This window comes from Brachyhypopomus gauderio, chromosome 5, assembly GCF_052324685.1.
Source record: "Brachyhypopomus gauderio isolate BG-103 chromosome 5, BGAUD_0.2, whole genome shotgun sequence".
Lineage (NCBI taxonomy): Eukaryota > Metazoa > Chordata > Actinopteri > Gymnotiformes > Hypopomidae > Brachyhypopomus > Brachyhypopomus gauderio.
The window spans coordinates 14,348,543-14,370,415 of NC_135215.1; the positions used below are offsets into that span (position 1 = coordinate 14,348,543).

The following is a 21,873-nucleotide window of genomic DNA, read 5'->3' on the forward strand; positions in this document are numbered from 1 at the left end:
CTTGACCGTGATGCCCCAGACAGCAGGCGGTCAATACGCAACGGCCGCGGCGTTGTGGGAACTGCAAAAAAAAACATGCGAACCGAACGTGCTGGACGCACAGCGTGCTGTGTAATATACGGAGAACAACCCAGCAGCATTCACTATACGTGTCGAGCGTAATGGTGCGGGGCTCACTTTGTGATGTTTCGTGTCGCGCTCACGGGTCTGTGTGGAGCTGTCGGGGGCGGGAGAGAGCAGAGTCACAGGGCGTGACTTAAGGGCGTGAGTTAAGGGCGTGAGTTAAGGGCGTGAGTTAAGGGCGTGAGTTAAGGGCGTGAGTTAAGGGCGTGAGTTAAGGGCGTGAGTTAAGGGCGTGAGTTAAGGGCGTGAGTTAAGGCGCTCCTGCACCGTCTCGTTTGGTAGGCCATATTAAGTTATATCAGCTCTTCAGCAATGGCCACCGTCTCTTGGAATAAGAATGCTATGTCTAATTTAAGGCCATTGCATAGACAATTAAGTTTCTGGATGGAACCTTTATTTTCTTTTTTAAAATTCTCAACCTGTCTGACGGGTTACAGCAGTGACCTGGTTATAGTGGTACCGTGGGTAATTCTATGTAAAGTGTATGAGAACCCTAGAACTCATAGTTCACTCTGTGATTAGTTCGTTAGTAAGATCTTCCTCAGCGCCTCCACGATGAAGGTCATAGTCAGGCAGGGTGAGTCAGCACACCACAGAGTCCTTAATGAACGCTCACCTGGGCCTGTACAGCCTTCCAGAAACGCCGTCCGACTGTGGGTATGTACTGTATATTACTGTGATCTGTCCAGCTTAACCCTTTGAGAGAAGCTTCCCCTCATGGAGTGCTTGATCCACTCTGGTTTAGTGTGAGAGCGCCTGACGACTTCACACCTGTCACCCATCTGCTGGGTGCAACACTGCTGCAGCCGCAGACGACACAAACCCCGTCTTTTTGTTGTTTTGTCGCTGCCGCTGTTGCTGTCGTTGCCGTGGCATTTACTCCCCCCCCCCCACCCCCCCCAACTGTGTCAGGAAAAACGTTGGTGAGCAGTGCGGCGTGTGATGGATCACCCCGGGGACTCGCCGTGCTGCATCTCCCTGGACACCTCGGGCTGCCGGGGCTCGGGAGGGCAAGACAGAGCGACCGCCGCCGCACCTCAGATAGCGGGCCAGATTACGCAGGCTTCCTCTTTCCCTCGCCGCTTTATAAAGGCGAAATTGCTTTTTTACTCATAAGGGCGAGTTGACTTGCACTTTGGCTAACCATGTCGCCAGCTGAGCTCCTCACTCAGGAAAGGACATTCCTCTCCGTGGGATTGATGCCGGCTCCAATACCACCTCTTCCAGAGGTCACTGTGCTCACCTAGAGGCCCTATACACTGTGTTGTTTTAGGAGGTTCTCCCATATAAGTAAGTCCTCCAGTGCTCTCACCGACTGGTAAAATTCCATCAGCGTCCCCAAGCTTGCAGGGAGGGACCTTGTGATTCTCCCATTTCTTTGCATAAACACTCAGCCTGACCAACTCACAAACCACTACGGTAAAGGGCGCAAATTTGGAATCTGGAGGAGGAATGAAAAAAGCGGGAGTGTGTGATTTGAGGTCAGGGGGACGTCAAAGGGAGGACTGTGCCTCTGTGTTTACTGCCGTTCTGAGCCTCCCGCCAGCCACTGGTTTAACTCGGGCCCTTAAAGCTTTTACGGGGATCAGGACTTTAGCTGCATTCTTTCTGTCAATGTTTCTTGTCTTTCCAGCCCTGTGCCCGTTGATTTTGTGCTTTAAGAGGCATGAGGAGCAGGCACCTTCAGCACTGGTTTTACAGCGGACTTTACTGCCGTGTCTGTTTTTAACTAGGTGGATGCATATGCTAAGATGCCGGCCCAGTAAATCACTGCAGCCAAACGCATAAGGGAGGCCGGCTTGGTCTCGCCCCGCAGTCTCATATAACCTGGTTTTGTTCATGTTCGAGTTTGACCAGCTTCAGTTTACGCATCTTTAGTTCTGTGAAGAGCGGATGGATCGTGCTGTTTTATAAAGCCATAAGGACATATAGGTCTCTCTTCAGTCTCTTTATAATTGTCTCTCTTCAGTTTCTTTATAATTGTCTCTCTTCAGTCACTTTATAATTGTCTCTCTTCAGGCTCACAGTTGTGAGCACTTGAGCTGACACTGTATACGGATCAGTGTAACATCTCTGCAGTTGTGAAGGATGGTGCCACTTCTGTACTTGCTTTACATGTTACCTGTATTATAACATGTCTGTTCCTCTCTTTTGATTCTCTTTGTGTCTCATGTGTCTCAGTGGTAGCTGTCATTCAGTTACAAAAAAATAAATAAAGTAACAGTAGCTCAGACTTCTTCTTTTTTTTTTTTACATCAAATTATGGTCAGTGCTGCCCATTGTGTCTCTGCCAAGCTACCATAATGATACTCTTAAATCCTTTATGCAAAGCAAAGCTGGTATATCCGAGTGGCTATGGCTACACTCAGAGTGCCGCTCTGTTCCATTTGCTGTAGAAAGATGTCTTTTCACCGCTATCGAAAATTTGTGGAACTGTCAAACCAGGACGATGATTACTTGTTGGATTAGTTTGGCGACTCCAAGTCACCTGTGAAGATTGTGGGTCTCTAGCACTTCTGCTCTGCTTCTATACTTGAACTCTTCTGACGATGGTGATGCACACCGTGAGCGTCTCTGTGATGAAGGGTCTTTGGTTCAGCGGTCCATTAGGCACCCACACACGCTCCCAACCTCTTGCACCTCGTAATACCGCACTAGAGCACTGTGGGATACCTTCACCCATGCCCTAGTGGCCACACTGTCATATGTGCGCCTAGACGCAGGGCTGGGGTGTGTCCTGTTCCTGCAGGACGGGGTGGTTGGAGGCGGAGCCTCTGTAGCCCCAGGCCCGAGGGACTGACCCTTTCAGACCAGTGCACCAGGTGTCGGGATGGGGGGCAGCTGCAGCCGTGTTCTCCTCTCGCTCGGAGAGGGAGCGCACGGTGGGAGCGGGGGCCTCCGAGCTAATCCACCTGTCAGCGGCCTGTCAAATGTAGCCCCCCCCCCCCCTCCCCTTCCCGACGCCACACGCCCGCCCGCCCGCTGGTGTTGACAGGGGGATCCAGCTTACATCCGGGTTCCAACAGCGAGAGCTGCAAAAGTGAATCACCTGCAGGTGCGAACAATCTCCGCCCCCCTAAACCCCCCCCCCCCCCCCCCCACTGAAATAGCCATGTGAAGTTTCCTCAAGCGTAACGGTCTTTGACACGTGCATGCTGCTTCCTTCCTGCTGAGGTCAAAGTGAGACTCGTGGGGCTGTGGTGAGATCACCTTGGGACAGATGCTGACGGCAGCTGACTGAACATCATGGCAGCGCACGTTGCCATTACAGAGCGAAAGTAATTGGATCCACAAATCAGCAGATGGGTACAGGTTTATAGAGGCATGTCGCTTTATGACTCAGTATTTCAGGGCTCGCTCGCCAGGCTGTCATGGCCGTTTTGACGCTGTGGGTGGTTGCTGACAGCGGCCTGCAAGCTCTCTCCTCTCACCCCTCTAGTCCCGCGTCGGGCGGGTACAGCAGGACTCGGACATGACGTACCTGCTCCCCACTATAGCACCAATCACATTTGATGGAGATGACAGTCTGAGACAGAAATTGCCTCCTGTGAGTGAAAGTCCATTATGTCTTTATTTCTACCTGTGCACCTGGTTCATCAGTGCTGCCAGCTGAGCAGGTCATGATTATTCAGCCGCTATTGGAAGTCAATTCGATTATAATAGTCCGTTCCTTAGACTGCTGCAGCCGTGTCCTTCTCTGATATCATGTGATCTCCTGTGTGCAGTAATGCTTTTAACAGGGAACAGGGAACAGCTGAGATCCCTTATTTAACTTTTGGAAAATTCAATTCATTCGAGATTCAAAAAGCACTCATTTTGAACCTCAAATTAAAATTCAACTAATTTTCCAGTACAACAGATTTTGCCTCTCTGAGGCTGGAGGCTACGAATCTGCAGTATAGACAGCCTGCATTGTGCCCTGTTTAGCTCTGTGTACTTCTGGTTTGGTTTTGTTATTTTGGTAGCGGAGTTCCAGCAACAGCATGAACACTTGAGGGTGGAGGAGCACGTGTGTGTAATATGAGTGAGAACAGGGGCAGGATCTAGTCATTCTAGTCATTTTCTAGTCAGCCTTCATCTTCTTCCCTCCCCTCTCTCTGCCCCTCCCCTCTCCATGCCCCTCCCCTCTCTCTGCCCTTCCCCTCTCCATGCCCCTCCCCTCTCTCTGCCCTTCCCCTCTCCATGCCCCTCCCCTCTCCATGCCCCTCCCCTCTCTCTGCCCTTCCCCTCTCCATGCCCCTCCCCTCTCTCTGCCCCTCCCCTCTCTCTGCCCTTCCCCTCTCCATGCCCCTCCCCTCTCTCTGCCCTTCCCCTCTCCATGCCCCTCCCCTCTCTCTGCCCTTCCCCTCTCCATGCCCCTCCCCTCTCTCTGCCCCTCCCCTCTCTCTGCCCCTCCCCTCTCTCTGCCCCTCCCCTCTCCATGCCCTTCCCCTCTCTCTGCCCCTCCCCTCTCTCTGCCCTTCCCCTCTCTCTGCCCCTCCCCTCTCCATGCCCTTCCCCTCTCTCTGCCCCTCCCCTCTCTCTGCCCCTCCCCTCTCTCTGCCCTTCCCCTCTCTCTGCCCCTCCCCTCTCTCTGCCCTTCCCCTCTCCATGCCCCTCCCCTCTCTCTGCCCCTCCCCTCTCTCTGCCCCTCCCCTCTCCATGCCCTTCCTCTCTCTCTGCCCTTCCCCTCTCCATGCCCCTCCCCTGTCTCTGCCCCTCCTCTCTCTCTGCCCCTCCCCTCTCCATGCCCCTCCCCTCTCTCTGCCCTTCCCCTCTTCATGCCCCTCCCCTGTCTCTGCCCCTCCTCTCTCTCTGCCCCTCCCCTCTCCATGCCCCTCCCCTGGCTCTGCACCTCCTCTCTCCATGCCCCTCCCCTGTCTCTGCCCCTCCCCTCTCCATGCCCCTCCCCTGTCTCTGCCCCTCCCCTTTCCATGCCCCTCCCCTGTCTCTGCTCTATTTTCTTTGGAAAAGAGGAAAAGGGGAAGGATTAATTGTTTTCCGCAGGTAAGCGGGGCACTTCCGACAGTCTGCTTTGCTCAGATCCCGCCGCGCTACCATATGCCGGGTGAAAGCTGCTCTTCGTCCCCTGGAGCGCTAGCGTGTTCAGCGGAGCGGCACCGACATGTCAGACGGGCTCGGGACGGGCTGCTCCTCTCAGCACCTGGAGGCCGGCCCGGGTAGCCGCACGTGCACACGGGCCCTGAGCGGACACTGTACATCCGTCTTGTCTGTGGAAGGGGGTGTGGAACATGTAACACCCATGAGACACTGCGCCTTTGGCTCCTGCGTGTGTCCCCGCTGTAATTAAAAGTTAGAGGACGCGACCCAATTTGACCTGCGCTGATCGCTCTTTTTCTACAATAACTGCACAGATGTTGTGGGTTATTTTTTTCTGTTTGTTTCTCTTCCTGCCTAGATAATTATGGCTTATACTGGAAGCTTCTATGCAGGAGTAAAAGGTTAATGTACCTTTCTGCTATTCTGAAATGAAGTTTATTTTAATGTGAGTATAGGCCTTTCTAAATACAGAGGGCTGTAACTGTTATTACTGTTTATGTTGCGCCTATGTTTATGTTAGCTCTAAACTAAGTTCATTAGGTCTGACTCACTGTCTTGCATTAATGCAATCATGCTTAGTCCAGCGGTACTCCTGTACAGTGTGCTAAAGAATGAGTCACATTTTCTATTCCCCAGTGGAATAAGACAATAAAAAATGACTATTGATTGGTAAACAACACAGAAAGGTCAGAGCCAGCCCACTCTGAAGCTCTTCGTGGCTTGTTGTTTTGTTGTGACCCCTCACTGGCCTCCTCGATCTGTTCGGAAGTGTCAATTTTCTGCTCACAGTCTCAAATTGATAGGAGAACTGATGATGAGAGGAGAACTGATGATGGGAGGAGAACCTCCTTCTGATGATGAGAGGAGAACTGATGATGGGAGGAGAACCTCCCTCTGATGATGAGAGGACTGATGATGGGAGGAGAACCTCCTTCTGATGATGAGAGGAGAACCTCCCTCTGATGATGAGAGGAGAACTGATGATGGGAGGAGAACCTCCCTCTGATGATGAGAGGACTGATGATGGGAGGAGAACCTCCCTCTGATGATGAGAGGACTGATGATGGGAGGAGAACCTCCCTCTGATGATGGGAGGAGAACTGATGATGAAAGGAGAACTGATGATGGGAGGAGAACCTCCTTCTAATGATGAGAGGACTGATGATGAGAGGAGAACCTCCTTCTGATGATGAGAGGACTGATGATGAGAGGAGAACTGATGATGGGAGGAGAACCTCCTTCTGATGATGAGAGGAGAACCTCCTTCTGATGATGAGAGGAGAACTGATGATGGGAGCACTGATGATGATGGGAGGAGAAATGATAATTGAGAATTGATGATGATTTGCTGTTTTTGTTGTTGTTGTTTTTTGCTTGCATTGAAATGATCAAGACAAAAGCCATGACAAACCTAGTTTGGGTTGGACCTTTACCTTGTCACGAACCTTTACCATAATGGAATCATGTTGTTTCAGTGTAATGTCACTTGCACCTGTGCAATGAGGTTGATCTAGCAGGCTGCTTCCTTAATCCTTCCAAACTCCAGATCCAGAAGGTTCCTGTGTTATGTTTTGGTTTCACCAGTGTGATTTATCCATGAATTATTAAATTGCTGAGCAACTTGTACTTGACGGTAGGTGGCGGCTTATCCTGACTGACGTCTGGTCCTGATGTCATCCTGAGGAACCGTGGACCTCCCAGTCTGCAGAGAGCAGGAAGTAGAGCAGTGATGGTGTCTCCAGGGCAGCCTGCTTATTATACGCATTTGTTTCCACTTATTTTGGTCATGATTTATGACCTGAGTGGGGACGTTGTGTAGAATCAAGCGCAGACTTAATTTTTCATACTTTTTCAGTTCTCACATGACTGGTACAAAATTTTGCAGACAGCAAACATTCATCAGTCACGGTCCAGTGTAAAAATAACATGCAAAATGCCTGCAGTTGCTTCGTATGGTTGAGCTCATGTTGTAATAGTTATTGTGCTGTATGTTGTTCTGAGGATACATCCTCGTCATCAGGCCAGGCTGAAACGTTTTATGTCAATGTCAATGTCAATGTCAATGTCAATTTATTTATAAAGCACATTTAACACAACATTAGTTGACCAAAGTGCTGAACAGATTAAGAAACTTAAAAATTACAATACGTGGACTAAAAAACAACAACCAAATAAATCAATAATTACATAAAAGCCAAAGAATAATAATGAGCTTTAAGCTTAGATTTAAAACTTGAAAGAGTAGGCGCCAATCGAATTTGCAGCGGTAACTCATTCCAGAGTTTCGGGGCGGCTACTACAAATGCTCGGTCCACCCTCTGCTTCAGCCTAGTTTTGGGAACAACCAGCTGAAGCTGATCCGCAGATCTTAGGGGCCGAGCTGGAACATAGCGCACAAGCAGATCCATCATATAACTGGGTGCTAACCTGTTAAGAGACTTGTACACTAAAAGTAGAATTTTGAACTGTATTCTAAAAACCACTGGGAGCCAATGAAGTGAAGCCAGTACGGGAGTGATGTGTTCCCTCTTCGACGTACGTGTCAATAACCTTGCAGCAGCATTTTGTACCAGTTGTAACTTACCAGTCAAGGAATGGCCAACACCAACATATAGAGAGTTACAATAATCGAGTCTTGTAGAAATAAAGATATGAATTACTTTCTCCAGATCAGAGAAAGATAAAAATGGCTTGATTTTGGCTAGCTGTCTTAATTGAAAGAAACTAGACTTCACTACTGCATTTATCTGCTTATCAAATTTAAAACCATCGTCAAATATTACACCCAGGTTTTTGACTGATGACTTGGTAAAAGTCTGCCAATGGCCCAGGTTCCATTGGGGGCTAAATGCTGCTCTGTCTTGGCCAAATAAGATAATTTCAGTCTTGGTCTCATTTAAATTTAAAAAATTAAAAGCCATCCATGCTTTTATTTCATCAAGGCAACTCAATAAATTAGTCAAAGTTGTGCCATCCTGCTTCTTTAAAGGTAAGTAAATCTGAGTGTCGTCGGCATAACAATGAAAGGAGATACCATACTTTCTAAAAATGGCTCCCAAAGGTAGCATATACAACGTAAATAAAAAGGGGCCCAAGATCGATCCCTGAGGAACCCCACACGAGAAAGATGATGCTAATGACACAAACTCCCCACTGCTAACCACAAAACTCCTATACGATAAGTATGACCGAAGCCACTCAAGGGCAAGGCCTTTAACTCCAACACAACATTCCAAACGCTCAACAAGAATATTATGGTCAATAGTGTCAAAAGCAGCAGTTAAATCTAAAAGAATAAGAACAGCACAATCACCAGAGTCCGTAATTATTAATAAGTCATTAAAAATTTTCAGAAGGGCCGTTTCTGTACTATGGAGTGCTCTGAAGCCAGACTGAAAAACCTCGTAGATTTGATTTTCGTCTAAATAAGATTTCAGCTGTAGAAACACAACTTTCTCTAATATTTTCGACATAAACGGAAGTTTGGAAATAGGCCTAAAATTAGAGAGCACAGTTGGATCCAAATTGGACTTTTTAATTGTTGGATGGACCACCGCTTGTTTCAAATACCTAGGGACAATTCCTGTAGATAAACTACTATTAATAATAGTTACAACCTCAGGTCCTATAGTCTTAAATACCTTCTTAAAAAATCGAGGATCCAATACATCGAAAGGACAAGAACTCGTATTTAATTGGCCAACAATTTCCTCCAGCTGCCTAAAAGAGACAGGCTCAAACTGCTCAAAGACAGTAGAGCTAGTCACTAAGGCAGGCGGGGCATAAGAAGAAGGACACTTAATAGAAGACCTTAAATTTGTGATTTTCTCCTTAAAAAAAATTGAAAAATTTTCACAAATATTTAGAGAGGACTTAAAACATACAGGATTATTGCCGTTCAGTGCAGTGTTAATAGTATTAAATAATGTACGTGGTTTATGACTATTATTTTGAATAATGGTAGAAAAATACAGATTTTTTTCTGCCTTCACTGTTTTTTGATACTTAAACCATTTTTCTTTAAGTATCTCATAAGATACCTGTAGCTTATCCTTTTTCCATTTACGTTCTGCTTTCCTACACTCTTGCCTGGCTGCATGAGTGGTGGAATTGAGCCAGGGTTCATTTTTTAACTTAAAAGGACTAAATTTAAGTGGAGCTATGTTATCCAACAAATTACTACAGGTAGACTGGAAAGCTGCTAGTATATCATTGGGATTGTGGAGTTCATGAAAGGCATTACCAGATTTAAAAGTATTAAATGCAGCAATAAAACGTTCAGCAGTATTTTCATTTAAAATACGAGAGTATCGACCCATTACAGAGGGAGCAACAGTCTTAACCTGTGATGTTTCAAACCTAATGGGATTATGATCTGAAAACACTGCATCGTCCAGTTCAAGACTGTTCACAGGAACATTAAAAGATAGAACAAGGTCAATAGTATGCCCCTGTTCATGTGTAGGGCCCTTTACTGACTGCGCAAGATTAAAAGAATCCAAGAGATCCAAAAATTCTTTGGTCAAAGGTTTGTCTGGGCAACATACATGAATATTAAAGTCCCCCATAATTAAAACCCTATCATGTTTGACCATCAAATCTGCCAAAAAGTTTGAAAAGTCGTTTAAGAAATCCTTGTTGTATTTCGGAGGACGGTAGATTATGGCACAAGCAATTGGATGGATACAGTCCAGCTCGAACAGCAAAAGTTCAAAGCTGCAGTAGGACGCGGCTGGCAGCTTTCTGCAGCTGATATCGTCTCTAAAGATACATGCTACCCCACCTCCCCGCCCAGTACTTCGAGGTACATGTAGACACGAGCAAGCTGCCGGCAACAGATCGCTAAAAACGCTTAGCTCACTAGCATTGGTCCATGTCTCAGTTATACACATCACATCCAGCGTATGCGTGGTAAAAAAATCATTAAGGATATGTGCCTTGTTACTCAACGATCTGGCGATTATAAGGGCTATCCTTGTAAGGGTTGCTGGTGAGGAGACAGCCATCCGGGGTGCCCGCCCCAGCAGGCGAAGATTATGTAAATTCGCTCCTCTCCCACGTCGCCGAGCAGCGAAAACTCCACGAGTCCACTTCACTTCATCGGAGTCCACAAGAGTTTTGAGCCAGACAAAAGCGGATCTCGGAACATACCAATAAGAGCAAGCGGAATTCGTAACCACCTTATGTATCCGAATTTCGGAGCTAGCTGGTAGCTGTATTTTCAATTTCACTAGCAGTCCCGCACGTTTGCCACGTCGTCTAAAACGACTCTTCCGCGAGAGCAGGCCCGGTTCCCGTAACAGGTGACCAGGTATTCCTGCTAAGAAGGGAGGGCATGAAAATCGCCAATTGTAGCCTCCTTGTCCAGAGTTACCAGCTGCAGATCGAATATCTAATAAAGTTTGGCGATCATAAACTAAAATTGAGTTGACAGACTCAATTTCTAATGCCAAAAACAGAACAAACACTTGCCAAACTAAGAGCAACAGACGGCATGCCATGTACATCGGCGCCATTTTTTATAGTCGGGCAGGGAAGACCGACTAAAACCAAAGATAGAATACCGACTGAAAAAATATCAGACTGACATGTCTGACGTTAATGATTGCTTACCTACAGAATCGACAGGCGTGTGGTCTTAGAACTGCAATTTTCTAGCTGTGTGGTACAGGGTGTACAGGATGAAGACCCAGTTCTTCAAAGGAATAGTTGTAACCAGACATAGCAGATCACCAGCAATGGGACGTCATCCTCATTATAATCCCAACCCGAGACAGATCAAAGCTCACATTAGAAATGCAGAATGAAGTTCGCTCTCATTAGGCGATACAATCATCGGTGGTATCCACATTATTAAAAGCCAGTTTGTCAGTAATGGACATAGTAATTATGGACTTAAAGAGCTTGACTATTACCGTAAATAAACCATGTTGCCACTGTAATGAGAAAATGTATAATTGAAGCAGTTAAAATGGCAGGACTTCAGGGTGAAATTGTGGTTGTCATTTGAATAAAGCTCTTGTGGAATTGTGGCAGTTGATATCTCTAGAGTGTCATTAGCATGTGTCCTGGGCAGGGCTGTCTGTCTTTCTGCCTGCTTGGTTTCCTGTTCCCAGTAGATGAAGTGAATATTGCTGAGTGAATATTGCTGACATCCCGGCTTGCTTCTCCACGTTGCAGACATCCGCCAGACATGCTGTGAGCTGAGCAACTTCTCTCAGTGTGGTTATATCGTGGTTTACCTCGGCTAACGTGGGCTCCCTCTCCCTTAGTCTCTCTTAGTCTCTGCTTGTTTATCAATTGTAATTTCAGGCAACAAATTACACTTTACTTTTAGCACTCAAGAAAGTGTTATTAAATGTGAGAATTAGCCAGAAGCCACATCCATTTACAACACTACTGTTAATACCAGAACAGCTTCCATATTAGAAAGAAAATTAATTCCTATGGCTAATAGAGATAAATAGGTCCTAAATAAATCTCCTCCCAAATATTCCCTCCGTGTAAATGTGTCTGAACGAGACTTTGGACATGACACCTGCAGAGCACCTGGGGTGCTATGGAAGAGTGGGGTGTCCCATCAACGACATTGAGTGGTTTTGTTAGTGAGATAAACTCTTTACACTATTGTAAAACTGAATACCTTTCCTCAAATAAACAGGCTGCTCGTGGCATTACAGGCTAAGAGGAAGGTTCCCAGAAGTCCTTTTCTAAACTGCTTTGATGTCACAGTTGCTTTTTTCTTCACCAGCTCTGCACTATGAGCTCCTACAGAGATAGTTTTTCTCCTGTCAGAGTGCTTAACATTTACTGCTTTTTTCCCACCTTTTTTAAAAGAGAAATTCACACTTTCTACTTGCGTGAAGCTGTCAGTAGGTTTGCAACATTGTTGCTATTTGCTTAACGCTGCAAATAGTGCAGAAAGAGTTTCCATGTAGCACCCTCATCCTACAGCCCCCAGAAAGCTCCTATAGACCCCAGCAGGCTCCTCTAGACCCCAGAGGGCTGCTCCAGATCCCAGAGGGCTGCTCCAGACCCCAGAAACCTCCTCTAGACCCCAGAAGGCTCCTCTAGACCCCAGCAGGCTCCTCTAGACCCCAGCAGGCTCCTCTAGACCCCAGCAGGCTCCTCCAGATCCCAGAGGGCTGCTCCAGACCCCAGAAAGCTCCTCCAGACCCCAGAAAGCTCCTCTAGACCCCAGAAAGCTCCTCTAGACCCCAGAGGGCTCCTCTAGACCCCAGAAGGTTGCTGCCTCCAGCAGGGCTCAGTGTTGTTGATGGAGATGAATCGGTGAATGGAGCGTCCAGCTCGGTCAGTGGTGGAGAGAGAGGTGCTCGAGTGCCCATGGCCTCTGTTTACTCTCTGTGCCTGATTTAATTGGGGAGGCACACAGTGGAGTCTTTCTGGGTTGTTTTTTCGTGGCCAGTTTTTTTCCTTCTGCTTCTCTCTCCTCCTTTGCTAATCTTCTTGTAAGACCAGATAATTAATGGTGAGGTGACAGCAGGGCGACAGGGAGCCTGTGGTTGTCATGTTAATGGATTGAATTCAGCGTGTTTAACCACTGTCCCTGTAGTTACTACACACTAGGGTTTCTGCCAATCAGCCTGCCAATGACTTTCATATGCTGACATATGACCCATGACAATATTATTTGTCATTTAAGAGCAAAAAAAACCCAACATTTGAAATGTGTCAGAAATGGTCTAATCGGGTATTTGCTTTGCCCTTCTCCTGCAATGTTGTCTCTGCCCTCCAAAAAAACAAGAACAAGAAACAGCATCAGTTTGTTTGTGCCGTAGCCTAATTATCCTGAGCTGTTTGGGGTTTAAATTGGTTTTGTTTACATGACATTGAATTAAATTAGGCATACTTCCCCGGAGTTTGCATCAGAGACAGTGGCACATCAAATTTACTTAATAATCCTCTGACTTGGCATATTTGATGTTGAATACAGGAGTGATGGAAATAATTTGCATGCACCTTTAATTTACAAGACAGCAGTGGGTACTCCAGCTGTCTACAAATGTGTTTGTAAGGCTCTGCACAAATCTAGAGTGTCACCACGTCTGTAAATCTGCATTGCCTTTGGTGTTAGAAGGGTGCCATTTTTGCCCAGAGGTACAGGGCATGCTGGGATTTGAACAATGTGTTGGGCAGCTACCCTGTTTCTGAGCGCTGTGCTGTTTAAAGGGCCCCTTGGGCAAACTCACAAAGGTGTTTTGAAGATTTGTCATACGCAGGCACAAAGCCAGCCTCTCATTAGCGCACAGCAGAGCAGCCAGATTGGGTAAAGGATTTACTCGTTTCTGAGAGAAAAGGGCTTAAAACTGATTGCCTGAATGTTAAAGAAAGGAGAGCAAGTTTGGCATAGCCAGAAGTTGCCTAGATGAACAGTGCGGTGCGGTAATCCCATCGTCTGCCTGGTCACCCTGTGTTTCTGTGAGTGCCAGTCTTCTGGATGCAGTCTCTGATTGGTTTAAGGAGAAATGTTTTGCTGCTACTGTTATTTTGGTTTCAGGTTATGCTACAGTTAAAATCTTTTTTCTTTTTTCTTCTTTTTAGCACGGCTTGTCAAATGGCTGAAGGCCGATAAATCTACATGGCGGGCCAGACTGCTGAAAGCTGGCCACTTGTTACTTTAGACCTCACAGCAGGCAGTGTTACCTTGGAAACACTACTTGACCTCTGGATGTGATTGGATGAGACTCAAAGTTCCCACCCCAATGACTCAGGACATTTTCTGTGGCCTTGTGATTGACCAATGGCGGTCGCCCGGCCCCAAGCGCTTCCTGATGTGTTGACGTGGAAGCCACTTGAGGGGTGCTTTGACAATGCGACGTGACAGGCTTTCGTGTAGGCTCCCGGTTTTACAAGTTTTTTTGTCATTGTTAGTTATTTTACTTTGCACTTCATTGTCATGATTAAAACGAGGCAAAAGAGACTTGAAGCCAAGCGCCACTGCCGCCCTTAGTCACGGCTGCCTCGGGCACGCTTTTGTCTGCTGCTTTTACCTTCAAACTGACTAATCTGCTTCAGATGAGGACACTACGCTTTGAACTGCTTCTTAAACTTGAGAAGATGGCTCTGGGCTGAAACTTCGCTGATGTATAATAAAGCACAGTCTCAAATTAGCACTCCAATAACATTGCCCAAAATTACATTCTTCACTCTTTTGCAAGGAATCCTCTGTCCTTACTGATTCATCAGATACATGAAGTTATCTTTATATAGCACCTCTCAAGGAACCCAAGGTCACTTTATAATTAACATACACAACTTTTGCATCCAATCACAGGGCTGTGAAAAGTGTCAGCCAATCACACACAGTGCACTCTCAACTAGACGCCTCATCTACAGGACTGAATCAGGTACAGTGTGGGGAGAGAGGACACCACCCAGGACAGAGCACCATCCACCACTGGGCAGACACACTATCATTCACACACACAAGGGCTACTTTATTAGGGTAGGCATCACTGGGTGTGCAGACACACACAATCACTCGCACACACGAGGGCTACTTTATTAAATTAGGCATCACTGGGTGTGCAGACACACACAATCACTTGCACTCACTAGGACAATTTAGAAGGACTGCCAATTAACCTCCATGTTTTTGGACTGTGGGAGGAAACCGGAGATCCCAGAGGAAAGCCACTTAGACAGATGGAGACATGGAAACTCCACCCAGATTGAGACTTGAACCCAAGTGTACTAGCCACTACGAATGCCTTTACTGTTTCAATCTTTGATTTGATTGTGACACTAGTCATCTGGACATCTCCCTGTTTTTAATAATCACCTATAATGCTATTGTACTGACATAGTTAACGGTCACTGTAGTTGTCCTAAGACATGGGGCGAGGGTTTGGTAGGGCTGTTGTCTCTGTGCCCTAAATAGGTAGGAGGTGTGTTTTTAGTGACTTTGACACAGTGCACGCCTGTGGGCCTAATCCCTAAGGCTTGGCACCACTGCTGGGGAAATCAATTAAAAAGAGACCTGCCTCTTCCTTCCCACCCTCATGCATGCGCTTCTGTCCCACCATAAATTGGACCGCAACAGTAGCTAGCTACCTCATAAGGCATCTGTCACTAAGGTGGATTGGAGTCGTGTTTTATAATGGCCATAATACAAGCCCAAAGTGCACTGGTGTAACTCGTGAATCAGAGCTTGTGTTAACACTGTGGGTATTTTATCCCCCACACTCACTTTGAGAGGCGGTCCACTCACTGTTTATTGCAATTTTATGGGAGAGAGCCAGCCACATCATAGGTGTAAACTCCAACATAGCTGTGAACTTGCGACAGAGATTACGCCAAAAAGAGTCATTTGCATATTCACTTGACCTTCAATTAAAACTCCAAAAAGGTTATGCCTGTTGCACATCCATGGAGTCTGGCTGTTACACACATGATGTTTGCGTGCTTCGGTTTTATGAGGCGATTACTTGTTTTGCTCAAGCTGGTAGCTCTCTGGTCTATAAAAAAAATAATGAATAAAGGGACATTCTAAGTTCGTTAAGCTGTAGTGCTAGCTCCATTTTAGGAGTTTGATTGTTGTGAGGTTCATTAGGGCAATAGAACTCATCTGGTTATATGAGGAACACAGCAGAAATTAAGGACAGGAGTGAAGGGGACACAATTTGTTACTGTGAAATTGTTATTTATCGACGTCATGCCTCTCAGAGGCGGCGGAATTGACACAGTAGGAGTTTGGCATGTTTAAAGGGTGCTGTCAGGGACTGAGGTCTGGCTGCTCCATGCTGAACAACACTGAAGCCTTAAACAATAGATAAACAACAGCAAGGTCATGGGTTCAGATTCTAGCAGAGGTGGACATTCCAGGTTCAGAAAGTAAAAGTCCTCACCAAAATTTTGCTCAGGCTTCCTGGATTGTGTTGATTCCACTAATTTTACCTGCCACTAATTAGAAAATCCAGCAAGCTTGAATAAAATCCTGGGAGGGAGTTTTACTTTCTGAACCTGGTATGTCCATCTCTGGTTTCTAGGAATAGTGATAGTCTAATTCACTTTGGTTAAGAAAATCTGCCAAATGGATTAAATGTCCAAAACGCTCTGGTTAAATATCAGACCAACAGGTGAATGTAAAATGAGGAAGGTATCTACACAATGGACACATGCTGTTTGAAGAAGCTTAATAGTTAAACCAACATTAGACATTCTCTAATTCAGACCTTCATCTGAGAATTTGGCTTGAGACCCACAGCCTTGATATAGTTTAAATATGAGACTCCTTCCCCTTCAAATTCTTGAAACTATTCATAAACAGGTGCACATAATCACTTAAAATTAGTCTGCCCATCTGGACTTCATGAGCAAAAAATCATTCCAGCATTTGTCAGTAACTAATATAACTTTAACTTGATACTGAAGATGTGGTGGACAGGTGTCTAATGTTATTTCATGGCTCATATTGACATTTTAATCATGTTGTCTGTATCCGGCTTGCCTATTTAGACCTTCATTACTAAGTAATAATTTTGTAAGTAGTAAGATATGTGTGCATTTTTCATTACGTCTATATCCAGCTAGATCTGTACTGAATCAGTTTGTGTAGCTGTTACACCTTTTACTGTAATGGTGCCCTAATGGTGGTGGAATGATGCTGTAATGGTGCTGTAATGATGCTGTAACAGTGCTGTAATTGTGCAGTAATGGTGCTGTAATTATGTAATGGTGCTGGAATGGTGCTGGAATAGTGGAATGATGGTGGTGGTGTGGTGCTGTAATGGTGCTGTCATTGTGCTGTAAAGGTGCTGTAATGGTGTAATGATGGTTGAATGGTGCTGTAATGATGTAATGGTGCTGGAACGGTGCTGTAATTGTGCAGTAATGGTGCTGTAATTGTGCAGTAATGGTGCTGGAACGGTGCTGTAATTGTGCAGTAATGGTGCTGTAATTGTGCAGTAATGGTGCTGGAATGGTGCTGGAATGGTGGAATGATGGTGGCGGTGTGGTGCTGTAATGGTGCCGTCATTGTGCTGTAAAGGTGCTGTAATGGTGTAATGATGGTTGAATGGTGCTGTAATGATGTAATGGTGCTGGAACGGTGCTGTAATTATGTAATGGTGCTGGAATGGTGCTGGAATGGTGGAATGATGGTGGCGGTGTGGTGCTGTAATGGTGCCGTCATTGTGCTGTAAAGGTGCTGTAATGGTGTAATGATGGTTGAATGGTGCTGTAATGATGTAATGGTGCTGGAACGGTGCTGTAATTATGTAATGGTGCTGGAATGGTGCTGGAATGGTGGAATGATGGTGGTGGTGTGGTGCTGTAATGGTGCTGTCATTGTGCTGTAAAGGTGCTGTAATGGTGTAATGATGGTTGAATGGTGCTGTAATGGTGCTGCCTTCAGCAGACTGTGCAGCCTCATGTCAGATCCCAGAGAACATCTGCACAGGTCTCCACTTAGTGAGGAAAGTGGTGCAATAAAGAGAAAACCCCTTCCTAGGTGGTCCTAGCTTCTAGCATGCCGGAGTACTGTTATTAACACCCACATCCTGCTCTAGTTCTGGTTTCCCAAGGCACAACAAGCGTGGATTACTCTGCAGTAATTCTGGGATACCATGTGTGCTAATCTCACTGTCTCAGGTAGATTGGCTATTTTGACAGGAAATTACATTGTTCACAGAGTACTACAGAAAATATGTGTGACCAGGGACACACCAGAGACCACACCGTAGCCTCTAAGATGCTTGCTTGTGTGATAAGTATGTGCTTACAAATATTTGTTTACTACAAATAGGTACTGTTTGCATTTGTACAGAGGGAGCTCTCTATGGTCTGCTGGTGGGAATGTGAGCTGTGTGGGCAGATTTGTTGTAATTTAACAAGGATTAATTTGCTTCTTTCGTCTAATGGAGAGAAAGAGAAGACCTCATACCAGCTGTTAAGGGACAAAGGCATGTAAGAGGATTTGGAGAAATTTTGGGAACATTTCTTCCTCTCCCTTAGGATGGGATTACATCATAACGACTTCTCCATTCGGCATTTCCCCATGAGTCTGTAACCAGCGGTTACTGGCTAAAGTGAAAGGGAGCTGTGCATTTATTTTGCATGCTAACTTTCATTTCATGAAATGTTTTAAAACATTTGGTCCTATTTAGAAATTATTAATAATGGTTTCTGTAACCATTCTGAAGGAATGAATTCATGATGCTGTTTTGGTGATGAAGTTCCATTTTGTTAATTCTGCAATACTGTACAGCTACTTTCGATTTGGAGAAATATGTACATGTGAATGAAGACTTTTTACTTTAACATTTTCAAGAACCATTTACTAATGATATATTTTTTATAATTAATGATTATCATAACAGTAGAATAAGTATTTTTATGATTAACTTTATGAAAAAATATCAAATTATGTTTTTTTAGTTTTTTCCACTTTTAATGAGAATGCTTTAACTGTAAAACTGTCTTTAGAGCTGGTGTTCTTAATATTGCCTTGGAACACAGTTTGGGTTGAGGAGCCATATAAGAAATCCTCCAGTGAGTTGTGAGCGATCCTGTGGGTTAGCAGTAAACCTGCCCCTGAATGAAGTGGTGAGGATGGCCTATAATGCTTCAGGAGAAAGGCCATTAAGGGCTTTAAATGCCATAAGCACGACTTTGTAGTCAATGTGAAAATTTACAGGAAGCCGATGTAAATTGAATAACAATGGAGCTTTATGGCCTGACTTTCTTTACCTGCTAAGGACACAGCTTTGTGAATTAGCTGGAGCTTAAAGACACAGCTTTAGTTGAAGAGCTGAAGCTTTAGCTAGTGTGGGAGATGGTGGCGGTATGGGAGATGGTGGCGGTGGTGTTGTGGGAGATGGTGGCGGTGATGTGAGAGATGATGGTGGTGTTGTGGGAGATGGTGGCGGTGTGGGAGATGGTGGTGTTGTGGGAGATGATAGTGGTGTTGTGAGATGGTGGTGGTGATGTGAGAGATGATGGTGGTGTTGTGGGAGATGGTGGTGGTGTTGTGAGATGGTGGTGGTGATGTGAGAGATGATGGTGGTGTTGTGGGAGATGGTGGTGGTGTTGTGAGATGGTGGTGGTGATGTGAGAGATGGTGGTGGTGTTGTGAGAGATGATGGTGGTGTTGTGGGAGATGGGGGTGGTGATGTGAGAGATGATGGTGGTGTTGTGGGAGATGGTGGTGGTGGTGTGAGATGGTGGTGGTGTTGTGAGAGATGGTGGTGGTGTTGTGGGAGATGGTGGTGGTGGTGGTGGTGTTGTGGGAGATGGTGGTGGTGGTGTGAGAGATGATTGTGGTGTTGTGGGAGATGGGGGTGGTGATGTGAGAGATGATGGTGGTGTTGTGGGAGATGGTGGTGGTGTTGTGAGATGGTGGTGGTGTTGTGAGAGATGGTGGTGGTGTTGTGGGAGATGGTGGTGGTGGTGTTGTGGGAGATGGGGGTGGTGATGTGAGAGATGATGGTGGTGTTGTGGGAGATGGTGGTGGTGGTGGTGTTGTGGGAGATGGGGGTGGTGATGTGAGAGATGATGGTGGTGTTGTGGGAGATGGTGGTGGTGGTGTTGTGGGAGATGGTGGTGGTGTTGTGAGAGATGATGGTGGTGTTGTGGGAGATGGTGGTGGTGGTGTGAGAGATGATGGTGGTGTTGTGGAAGATGGGGGTGGTGATGTGAGAGATGATGGTGGTGTTGTGGGAGATGGTGGTGGTGGTGTTGTGGGAGATGGTGGTGGTGGTGTGAGAGATGATGGTGGTGTTGTGGGAGATGGTGGTGGTGGTGGTGGTGTTGTGGGAGATGGGGGTGGTGGTGTGAGAGATGATGGTGGTGTTGTGGGAGATGGTGGGAGTGTCTTTACTGACACTCACACGCACACTTTTAGTTTTTACTTCAGCATGCCTGCGTCACTAGAATATGCAAATGTGAATTTGGATTTAGTTTTTCTATTTTCTTCTAAAGAATCCAAGATTAACCAAGAAGCCTCAGTTCCTTGTTCCTCAGATGTTCTGAGGAGATAACACCTTGCCCATAGTCTGGGTTTCCTGCAGTGCTGCTGCCCCGATGAGTCGACACGTGTGGAAATGGATCTGACTGGGAGAAGCTGACTGCAGCTGTGGGCTTACATTACACACTGCTCTTTTGCTTGATTCGCGTTATTAGGAGCCTGCGGTGCACTTATGCTATGGACAGAGGAAGAGAGGGAGCCCTCCGCCCCACTCTGAGGGGAGCTGTTCAGGGGTTTGTCTCTGTTTGTGTACGGCTGAAGGATGGACCGGTTCATAATGGGCTTGAACTTGTGATGTAATACGCCAGTACAAGACCTCTCTGTGTGAACGGACGGTCCGGGGACATAAACAAGCCCAAATGACTTTAAACTTGCAGAGCTGCGGTGAATGCAGTTATTGTCACTGTGTTGTGCTTCCCGTATTTCTGTTGTTTCACTCCAGTCTGCTCGGTCTCTTTATTGTCATGCTGTTCTGAACTGGTGGCTCCATTTCATTTCAGAGCTGTGCTAAATTGTAATCCATGACCAGGCGAATTGGTCCCATCCTTTTTAGCTTTAATGGCCCGAGTGACCCTACTGTGTCTGAAAGGGGCTACGGGCGACCGCTGCCAGACTTCACCCACACGTAGATCTTCAAGTGGAACTATTTGGGGAAAAATCAGATTTGCTACATGTCATTTGATTTGAGTGCTTTCTCTCCTGTCTACCCAACCTCTTATGTGGCCCAGAAAGGGGCAAGCAGGCCGGAACACGAAGCTGTCCGGAAGGGAAGGAAGACACGAGCATGTGACCTTGCATTACTGTCACAGTGCATTTGTGCCACCCATCTTCTCCTGAAAGCCTGAGTGAGAGGAAGAGGAGGGGGGAGGATGAAGATCCTGTTTGCCCATCCACTCAGTGTGCTGACTTCCAGAGTGACTGTGTACTGAGGGAGAGGATTTCAGGCAGAGCCGTGTTCAGTGTTCAGGCAGCTTCTACAGAGCACTGTTCAGACTTTAGTCAGCCATATCAGTTCCTAGGATGCTCTGAAGATACCAATATTAAAAGATAAGAAAAAACTGAGATCCCTGTGCTACTTTCGGACGAGCGTTAATCAGATTGGCGGAATTCTCAGTTAAAATGTAGTGCCGTTATCAACGAATAGTGTATAGTCAATTATATAGTCAAACAGTTTAAAAACCCAGAGATTTTTTTCAGTTGTTAACATGAATATTCAGTTGTGGGGGGAGGGGAGGTGCACCAGTGGCGCTGTCTGCCTCATGAGTTCTCGCACCTCAGCCGCTGCACTGAATGTACTGACTGACTGACAGGAGTCACACCATGACACTTTCCTTGGTTGAAAATGAAATGTAGGTCATGCTGAAAGAATGAGTAATTCAACAACAACAACCACACGGTAACGACGGCACAATTTGGCCATAGAGAGCGAGATTTCCACTCGGTGTCGTTTTGGTTACTAGACAGTTAAACTATGGCCAGATGTCTGCTATCAGTTTTCTGTACTTTTATATCTAGTGTCAGTAATGTTCTAATGCCAGTAATGGAACTAATAGTGTCAATATTAGCCTATTTTTCCAATTTATTGAAAATGATACCTCAGGATAAAATATTTTTTTTGACACATTTCCCAGACTTGTGAGCCTTGAATTTAATTAATCTAAAATGCAAAATGTAGACTACTGTACTGACTAAATAGCTCCATATTGACAGCTATAGATAGAAGC

General features: G+C 46.0%; 1 protein-coding gene across 5 annotated transcripts in view; it reads left to right on the forward strand.

Moving 5' to 3' along the window:
* The window catches only part of enox2 (ecto-NOX disulfide-thiol exchanger 2), a 174,634-nt gene that overhangs the window by 45,193 nt on the left and 107,568 nt on the right, over positions 1-21,873 (forward strand). The gene's annotated exons all lie outside the window — the stretch shown is intronic.